Source organism: Leptopilina boulardi, unplaced genomic scaffold, assembly GCF_019393585.1.
Source record: "Leptopilina boulardi isolate dan_hultmark-lab unplaced genomic scaffold, ZJU_Lbou_2.1 LbouV2_362, whole genome shotgun sequence".
In the NCBI taxonomy this organism is placed as follows: domain Eukaryota; kingdom Metazoa; phylum Arthropoda; class Insecta; order Hymenoptera; family Figitidae; genus Leptopilina; species Leptopilina boulardi.
In genome coordinates this window covers 2326449-2336699 of record NW_026137932.1, presented here as the reverse complement: position 1 = coordinate 2336699, position 10251 = coordinate 2326449, and the positions used below count along the sequence as shown (strand labels likewise).

Below are 10251 nucleotides of genomic sequence, written 5' to 3'. Positions count from 1 at the left end.
ATTAAGTTATTTATCATGCATACAATAACAATAAGTTGAGAATTTTTTTTTAATAGTTTTAAAAATAAAGCAAATGTAATTTTTTCACTGTAATTTTTAAATATTATTAATAATTAAATATTAAATTTAAAAAATTTTTTACCATTCATATTTTACAGTCGTCTTTTATTAACTTATTTTTAATTATGTAATTCATCAATCATTTTTGTCGGTTTTAATATTATTTACGGTAAAAATAATTTATTAAAAATATTTAACTGAAATTGATATCCAGTTTTATTTCATTAAATCTTTGTAAAAATTGAAAAAATTTTGTGAGTTTAAAAAATTTAAGAATAAATTCATTTTATTTTCGTGATCAATAGATAATACAAACTTTGAAATCAAAACTTTTGTATTAGGTGAACTACTTCAAGTCAGCACTTCAAGCCAGCGCGGCTGTGCGGTATGCGTATCTGACTTGCGTTCTAAGGGTTTAGGGTTCGATCCCCCATGCGTGCGAGATTTTTCGTTCTTAGTTTTAAGTGTTATAAGTACAATATTTGTTCATGTGTAATATCAATTATTAAATAATTATTAAATTAAGTATAAGTGCTAAGTAAAAAAAATTAAATATTATGAATTTAAAAAAATAAAAAAATTTACAACACAAATTATTTTTTGTAAAATAATTTATTAAAAATAAAATAATTTAATTAATATAAATGATAATTATTATTTTAATTATTTATTGTTAATAATATTTTATATATTCTAAATAACATTAACTATTATTGGCTTCACATTACCTGTTCGTGGTAAAAATGGGAGTAATAAGCTAATAAGGATGAAATTTGCATTGGAAAGCGTGTTTTAGCATTTTGTAAAAAAGTGAGATTTTAAGTCCGGATGAGTACTTTGCCAGTATTATGCCAGTATTATTCTAGTACTACGTTAGTACTGGTGAGCGGGACAAAATCAGTACTGGACAGCGTTACCAGTCAGGGTTGGTCCACTACTGGTCCAGTAGGGCAGTCAGTACTATTATACTGACTGGCAGTGTTGGGTCAGTACTATGTCAGTGGCACATTTCTACTTGGGCATGCATATAAATAGAAGAGAATTTAAACGATTGTCATAAATATTTGTGTATTTTGTTCTACAGTTTTCATAATAATAACAATGAAAGCAACTTATATATTTTCTCTCTTACTTTTTTTAAGTTTCACCAACTCGTGCTTTTCCTGTAAGTATATTATTATTATTATTATTATTATTATTTTTAATAAAAAAAAATTTTAATATTTTAAATTATTATATATTAATTATATATATACCTATTATAATTGTATATTATATTATTACACTACCGTCCGAAATTGTGCGAACGCTTACACCGCGAGTCATTGAAAAACATACTCGCGTGAAAGTAAAGATAACTCTAAGCTTATTAAATTTCAAAAAAAAATGATACCTATTTGAATGAGATTGTTGCATGGTCCAGGAAAATCGCTAAGTTTCCAAATGCGCCACTGGACAAATGCGCCACCGGACAAATCACCCACCGAAAAAATAACCCACCGACAAAATGCCCCAATTTGCTATAGTTTGTTGAGAATAAAAATTGAGTGTTGAGAAACCCAAGAGATGGAGTTACCATTTCAATTTGTTGATTGCAGTGGAGTAGAAAATTAATAAATTAAGTAAATATTTATTTTCTGTGAATTATCAGAATGAGTATTTATTAATTGTGAATATTTTGATAAATTTTAAATTAGATAATTAATTAATTTTAATTTTTATGATTTTGTAATTATATTGTATATAATTTTGTTACATATTTATTGTTATGTTATAGTTATTGTAATAATAATAATAAGTGATTTTCTACTCCACTGCAATCAACAAATTGAAATGGTAACTCCATCTCTTGGGTTTCTCAACACTCAATTTTTATTCTCAACAAACTATAGCAAATTGGGGCATTTTGTCGGTGGGTTATTTTTTCGGTGGGTGATTTGTCCGGTGGCGCATTTGGGAACTTAGATATCGACGAAAAAAAATTGTCCTTTAACATAATTATTCCTTGAAATCTAAGCTTTCCATTGATTCCAAAAACAATAAAAAAAATGTTGACGGGTTGTAATTTCATGACGAAAAAATCGATATATCGAATGTTTCGATTCTGCTCCTAATATCGATTAGTTAAATTTTTATCGCGCGGGAACTTTTGAAATGAGTAATAATAATAATAAAAAATTATTAAAATTAAGTATTATCAGTATAGATGTATGTAAAAATAATGTGAAAAAAAAATAATTAAAAAAATTTTTGTAATGGAAGTTAAGAATTGATGACTTCGAACTCTGGTAGACGTTTTTGGAGGACGATGCGCGATGTCGTGCGATAGGCATGTTTATTCACCGAATCGTATCGTTACTTAGAGTTCTTTCTGTATATATACATATATATATATAAAGCGATTTTTTTTGTGTGTGTGTGGAGAATGGTGGACCACCCGGTGTGCCCGGGCATCGGAATTAATTATTTGTTTTAATATAAAATCCGCGGGGTGTGATTTAGTTGGCCGCCACAGGGGCAAGTAGCTCTTGGCCACATAAACAAGTCGACGTCGTCTTGTTCCATGGTCTTGGAGATGTATGAGTGCCCCGACTAACAAGTTACACCAACGCCGCCAGTGTGAAAGCCTTCCTATAATACTCAAAACCTTTTTTTTTACCCCATTCTGGAACATCATATTGCATTTACCACATTTTCATTTACTTTTTATGCACATCAATTTTACAATATTATTAATAGTCCCTAATCCTTAATTTTTATAGTTCCTCTACGATGACCGCATAATTTAAAAGAAAATCAATTTTTTTTGGTTTAATCACAATCTTTGAATTTTGAAATTGTATATTCAATATTAAATTAATAGTTTTTTCTATTTTTTTAATTCTATGGTTATTATAAAATTTTCAATTTAATGCAACGTATTTTGAAATTTTATTCAAATTTTTTTTTCATATTTTTTTTTCACTATAATCTTCTTATGGTATTTATAAATTTTTTTTCTTTTAGTTGCGCGCTCTACTTTTATTACACCTTTTGTTACTTCCTTCACTTCGTCTGGTTCTTCTTTTTCTTATACTTCTTTTTTTAAAATTTAACTTCGATTCTTCTTTTTATATTTACTTCGTCTACCTTCTTTGGATGTTATTTATTTTCTCTTTGTGTCGGAGAATTATTTTTTTGTTATCTTTTTATGCATATATATATATATATATATATATATACCATCATGACAAATATTTGAGATGAACAAAAAGTTGTTCTGAAATATTTGTCATGTCCTTTTTAAAATATAATTTATCATTTATAATTTGTTAGAGGGTTGTACTTCCTTTTTTTTATATTCAAATTGAGACATCTCAGTAGAAAATTTTATTGAAGTTCACAAAAGAGTTAATATCAATTTGTCAAAAAATTGTTGTTTTTTATTTTATATAATAATAAATGAAATTTAAGGGATTAAAATTTATTTTTATTGGTAAAAATGTTTCTTCGCTTATATTTTATCAAAATGATGATTGCATGATTTATAAATAAGTAAAAGATTTTTCATAAAATATTTTATTATTCTGGAATGTAATTGTAAATAAAGTGGAACCTTATTCTTCAGCATCATAAAGGAAAGAGATTCTAAATGATTTTATTTATTTTTTTTTTTCATGAATTGAGTCGTGGATATATAGAATATTGTTTTCTTATTTTATCTCAATGCAATACGAGTGTGTGTCTTATTGTACACATTTTCTCGATACAAAGGTAAAAATAAGGGCTTATTTGCGCAGAAAAGAGTACTCGCGCAACTCTCAAGTTGGAACTTCTTCTTCTTCTTCTTCGTCTTCTTTTCACACACAAGATGTAACTGTGTACATATATAAACCTTCGCACTCAGCATCTTGAGAATGCATGCATGCTGTCACGCGTGGCAATTTTCAGTGTAGCGTGCAAACCAACGGATATTGTATTCGTCGCTCGATTTGCTTTTACAACTGCCTGCACTTGCCGAGAGACATGGCGCAGGTGCACTTGAATATCCTTTTTGCAAAAAATTCCAAAACTCTCATTGGACACTCCCAGTCTCTTCGCATTATTCTTATTGTTATTGTCTTTCTCTTATATAAGGAGTTTCAATTTTATTTGCGAGAGAAAATAACAAAAAAAAAAAAAAACAAAAGGTGGGTTTAAATCGGTCACTCTGAAATTACAAAATTTTTCTGTTTCTTCTCTAAATATTGTACGAAAACTAAATGTGAAAAAAAACATCCAATCAGTGACTTGTAGTTACAGATTTTATGTTATTTTTTTATTACAAATGAATAATTTAAGTTTAAATATTATATTATGTTTAAAGAATTTATTATTTTTTATTATTTAATTATTGCCTTCAAAGTCAAAGAGCATATTTGTTTGATATGAAAAGAAGTCAAAAAGAGACAATGGGCCAACGCTGAATGAAATCTCCAATCGTAAATCTTAAGCTTTTACATGAGAGAGAAATGGACAAAAGATATTTCTATCCTTTTCTCTCTCATGTAAAAGCTTAAGATTTACGATTAGAGATTTCATTCTGCTTAGGCCCAATATGTGGCAGTTGATAGGGTTAAGTAGTCTGGAGGATCCCTTATGTTTACAAAATAATTCGGATTTTACTACCCATCCCTGTCGACTAACCTATTTTATATCGTCTTTTCTCTTCTTTTTCGCTTATCAAACAAATATGTTTTCTTATTTTGTATTTAAAGGTAAGTTTTTCATTTAATAATTTAAAAAGTGTTATAAATAAATGGAAAATTAGAGATTTATTGTTGAGCAACGTTGTCATCCTCTTCAGGCTGATAAAGAAATTTGTACTGATTTGGAAATTAATTCACTAATTAATGACGACGGAAATGTGTCATATAGATTTAAATTATATTCAAGATTTCCTTTCTTCTAAAAATATTTTAAGATCACTGACTACTATACGGAACTTTTTTTAATGAGAAAGGGACTTTTTTAGATTATGTATGCGATTGTTGTGATTTCACGTGTAAATATTCTCCGCAGATTTTCTCGCAAAATATTTGATAGATTAAGCTAAAATTTTGTGAAGAATTCAAAAATAGTATAAGGATGTAATGTGCCAAATTATATTAATATTTTATTAATTGATTTTTAATTAAATTGATTTTTAACAAAATTCACTATTTAGGAAAATAATCAAAATCGTATTGCCGACATATTAAATTTTCCTCAAATATGCAATGAAAAAAAAAAAAAATTTTGACAAAATATTAATATATACTTTCCCACATGACAACGAATCCTCATACTGTTTTTGAGTTCTCCACAAAATTTTAGCTCAATCAATATCAAATATTTTGCGAAAAAACCTGCGGAGAATATTTACATGTAAAATCACAACAATCACATAAACCTATAAAAAAAATTTTAAAAATAGAAATCACCTATTAAACTTGAACTGAATCGGAGGATCATTATTAAAACAATGGTAGGAACAATAAATGTTTCTGTTGTGAAATCCGCGAGTAGATTTTTTTTTTTTTTAGAAAAGAAACAAGCTTAGAACAGTTTAGCAATAAGCAAGAGATGAATGCTGTGTGCATCACGATTTTAAAACTGTATTTTATTTCCTGCGAGTAAGAAAGTTGTACATTGACTGAGAATAATTGTTTGTCGGAAGAAGATGAAAGCTTGTGTTTATATAATATGTGAGAACAGAGAGAAAAGTGTATATATATAAACAGAAGAGAAGAAGATTGAAGAGGAAGGTATATATATATATATATATATAAATGGAGAGTACTCGAAGAAACGATCTAGGACACAAAAAGTGGTAATTGAATATGAAAGAGATAAAAATACGAAATTAAGCTCAAGGGGATGATAATAATCTCACAACAAAAGGAGAGAAATTGTATAATTATAGGTACGTATTATAATGAAAGAGTTCTGACGAGTGATATCTCGTTCAATTAGTTTAACATTAGAGTTATTGCATTTTTTATTTTTATTATCATGCAATTATATTTTCAACTTTTGCCAATTTTATACATATAACTAGAGATCAAATTATTTATTTTTATTTTTCTAAATGTTCAAAAATTTTAAACTCGATCATAAGATACAATAATTCAAATTCAATATATTAATATAAACATTTCGTAATAAGTGATTATAATTTATAAAAGGTTTAATAAAAATAACAATGACAATAAAGTGAGAACGTTGAATAATAACACCGTCCGACAAAATTTAACTTTTTTTTTTCACACACGAAAAAATCAATGATTTTCAGAAACTAGGACCAAAAAAAAGATACCCGTGTCTGGCCGTTTTGCTAGATCAGGTCATTTTTTGCTTTTAGGGGTAAAAACAACCCTTAAATGAAAGGTGATAGGAAATCTTGTACAAATTAATAATTTTTTATCAAACCTGGTATCTCGGGGTTTTCCGGGTCGCTGATTACGAATTTGATGGCAGATTTTCGAAATTCAAAATGGCGGATCCAATATGGCGGTCGAAATTTATACAAATTCCCCAATTCATTTGAAAGTTGTTACTTAGGGGTTTTTGGGATCGCTGATTACGAATATGATGTCAGATTTTGAAAATTCAAAATGGCGGGTCCAATATGGCTGTCGAAATTTATAAAAGTTCATCGAATTCACTTGAAACTTGTTACTTGAAGGTTTTTGGGGTTGCTGATTACAAATTTGATGTCGGGTTTTCAAAATTCAAAATGGCGAATCGAATATGGTGGTCGAATCTTTAAAACGTAAAATAAGCGTCTAAAATTTACACAAACGTAATACAAGAGTTGTTATGAAATGTTTCTATTAATTTTATTTTATTGCATTATATTTGTTTAATAAATTTTGATTATAACCTTTTGAATTTATTGATTCTAATAGAAGCTTAGTTAATAAATATACAAATTTTCAGATTAAAAATCACTTAAAATAAAAATTTTAAAATGTTGGCTTGAAAATTTTAACAAAAAATTGATCGAACATTTAAATTTTCCAAATTATTTTTCAGATTTGTGATCTTCACCTTTATTAGATTTGTCGTTTTTATTATTCTTATCTGACATCATTTTCGTACTCAGAGACGCCGAAAGCCCTTAGATACCAAGTTTTATAAAAAATTAACAATTTTTATAAATTTCAACCGTCATATTGGGTCTGCCATATTGAATTTTAAAAATGTACAATCAGATTCGTACTCAGCGATCCCAAAAACCCAGAGAGACGAAGTTTTATAAAAAAAACTAATAACATTTAAAAATTTCGACTACCATATTCGATCCGCCATTTTGAATTTTGAAAACCCGACATCGAATTCGTTATCAGCGACCCCAAAAACCCCTAGAAACCAAGTTTTACAAAAAATAATTAATATTTATAAATTTCGACCGCCATATTGGACCCGCCATTTTGAATTTTTAAAATCTGACATTATGTTCGTTATCAGCGACCTCAAAAACCCCTAAGTAACAACTTTCAAATGAATTGGTGAATTTTTATGAATTTCGACCGCCATATTGGATCCGCCATTTTGAATTTTAAAAATCTGACATCAAATTTGTAATCAGCGACCCGGAAAACCCCGAGATACCAGGTTTGATAAAAAATTATTAATTTGTACAAGATTTCCTATCACCTTTCATTTAAGGGTTGTTTTTACCCCTAAAAGCAAAAAATGACCTGATCTAGCAAAACGGCCAGACACGGGTATCTTTTTTTGGTCCTAGTTTTTGAAAATCATTGATTTTTTCGTGTGTGAAAAATCGTGTCGCACGGTGTAACATTTAAATTCAATGATTAGGCAAACGTTGACTAGACATTTAAAATAAATGCTCGTTAAAAATTTGACGAAAATATTTGTGAAAAATAAAATTAAATATTATGAAATTGAATTAGGACATTAATTAAATATCAATATTAATAATTAATTATATTTAACTAATTGATTAAATATTAATTAATCAATAATTAATCAAATATTAAACTATTTAAACCATCAATGACTGACGTTTGCTATCAAATTAGTTATTTTTAATTCAAATATTTAGAGATTATGGAAATATTATTATTAAAATTTAAATTCTTCTAAATAGAAATTCTACCGATAGTATAATTATATTTATTTCTTTATTAATATGATATCAGTAAAAATTAATTGTTAATATTAACATTGCTATTACAAAACTCATAATATTTTAATGTTATTTAAATACAGTTTCACAACAAGAAGCAATTCAACTTCCAAACGGTAATAATGAAGAATTTGCTAAAGTAATTTTTTTCACTGATACACATGCAAAGCTTCGTTGGAAAAAAAGGCATTATTGATCATTATTCAATTTACGCACGCGAAATAAATCTTGGAAAACGTATATTATGCGCTTTGACTGTTGTCTTAGAAGAAACTAATAAATTCATTGTCAGTGGTCTCACTCCTGGTGGGAAATATAAATTTGAAATTGAGCCCGTGAGCTATGATAATAAGAATTATTCTTCTCTTTATACCAATGAAATCGTCACTGATAATCCAACAGGTATACGCAAATCAAATAATTAGCAAATATATAAAGGCTTTAAAGTATATTCATCGTATATATATTTTATATTATTTTAGCCAAGCCTAATGGTCTCAAAGGATTAATTAAGGTGTTGAATTTTACGAATACAACAGTCACCTTGAGATGGCGTAAACCTGAGAATAGTCCAAAAACAGTGAAATAGGTATTAACACCATTTTTATCAGTAAAGGATAAATCAATTTTAAAGTCTCGACATAGAATATTATATGATTCCTCTGAATATCCAATATTTACATACACTGGCCTGCTATATCCATCACTTGATGCTTATGCGATAATGGTTCAGGCTGTCAATAGTAAAGGATCTGGTCAAGGAATCACAATATCTCAAATTCGCACTAAAAAGGTAAAAATTATTCTTACATAATATTTAATTTTTTTAAAGACAAAATTAAATATAGTCATCGTAGTTTTTTATGATTACAGTGGAACCTCGATTATCCGAACCTCTATTATCCGAACCCTCTATTATCCGAACCGAAAAACATTTTATCCGAACTTCTATTATCCGAACTATTTTTTGGCCTCCCGAATTTTAAATTTTATTTTCTCTATTTATTTTATCATTCAAAGCAAAATAACTAAATTTATGCCAAAAAAAATCTTAAAAATTTCCGAATTTTCTGAGTTTTTAATATATTATTAATTAATATATATATTTACATATATGTATATACTTATGTATATTTAAAAACATATGTATTAAGTTAAATATATAGTTCAACTGTACATTTTTTTACTTTAATTATTAAAAAAAATTAAAATCTCTATTATCCGAATTTTCGATTATCCGAACCCGGCCTTGCCTAGATTAGTTCGGATAATCGAGGTTCCACTGTATTATAGTTTGAAATTACCATAAATCTTACTATATATCGTGCTAATTTTTAAAATTTTCAATTAATAAGAGAAATTCTTTTATTATATGTAGAAAAGGAGCAACAACCAGGGTCGGTTGTAAGAGTAATACTTTGCGGATGCTGGTACTGGAGAGAGAATGAAAGTTAAATTTAAAGAATAAAATGGTAAAATTTAAAAATATTTTAGTAAAAGAAAAATGTTTAACTTTCTGTATACCAATAATGTATACGATGAAATTGAAATAAAAATTTTAAATGATTAATATTTTTACATTTATTTCAACCTGTGAAAAAATTGTCCCGCACTATGTATATACTATATTTGAAATAGGACTTTGATTAGGGCCCTAAAAAAATGTATTAGAAAATTGATTTCTTACTTTTTTCTCAATTCTAAATTGAAATTTGTGTTCTACATATAACTCCTCAAATAATCTCTTTAAAATCTACTTAAATTCTTCTGAAGCCTACTTAAGTCTACTCTATACTTCTTTTACTGCTCTTAAAAGCTATACTTAACTATACTCCAAATAGGAAGATTTGTATTTATTTGCCTTTTTGGAGGCGTAAAGTAGAAGTATGTAAATTATTTTGTGACGTTAATTAGAAGTTAAGGGGGGAACACCAGTTGTAACTCAAAAAATAATGCTTTTTTCAAGAATATTTTCCAAAAGAACAATGAATCTTTTTAAAGAATACTATTTATTAGTTAAAAGTACATGTAAAAAG

General features: G+C 27.5%; 1 long non-coding RNA gene across 1 annotated transcript; it reads left to right on the top strand.

The window, feature by feature from the left end:
• Positions 1-5635: 5635 nt before the first annotated feature.
• Positions 5636-9720, top strand: LOC127286615 (uncharacterized). Its single transcript, XR_007843770.1, has 4 exons — positions 5636-5983; positions 8299-8617; positions 8698-9008; positions 9594-9720. It is a non-coding gene; the product is annotated as an uncharacterized LOC127286615 (long non-coding RNA).
• Positions 9721-10251: the final 531 nt, after the last annotated feature.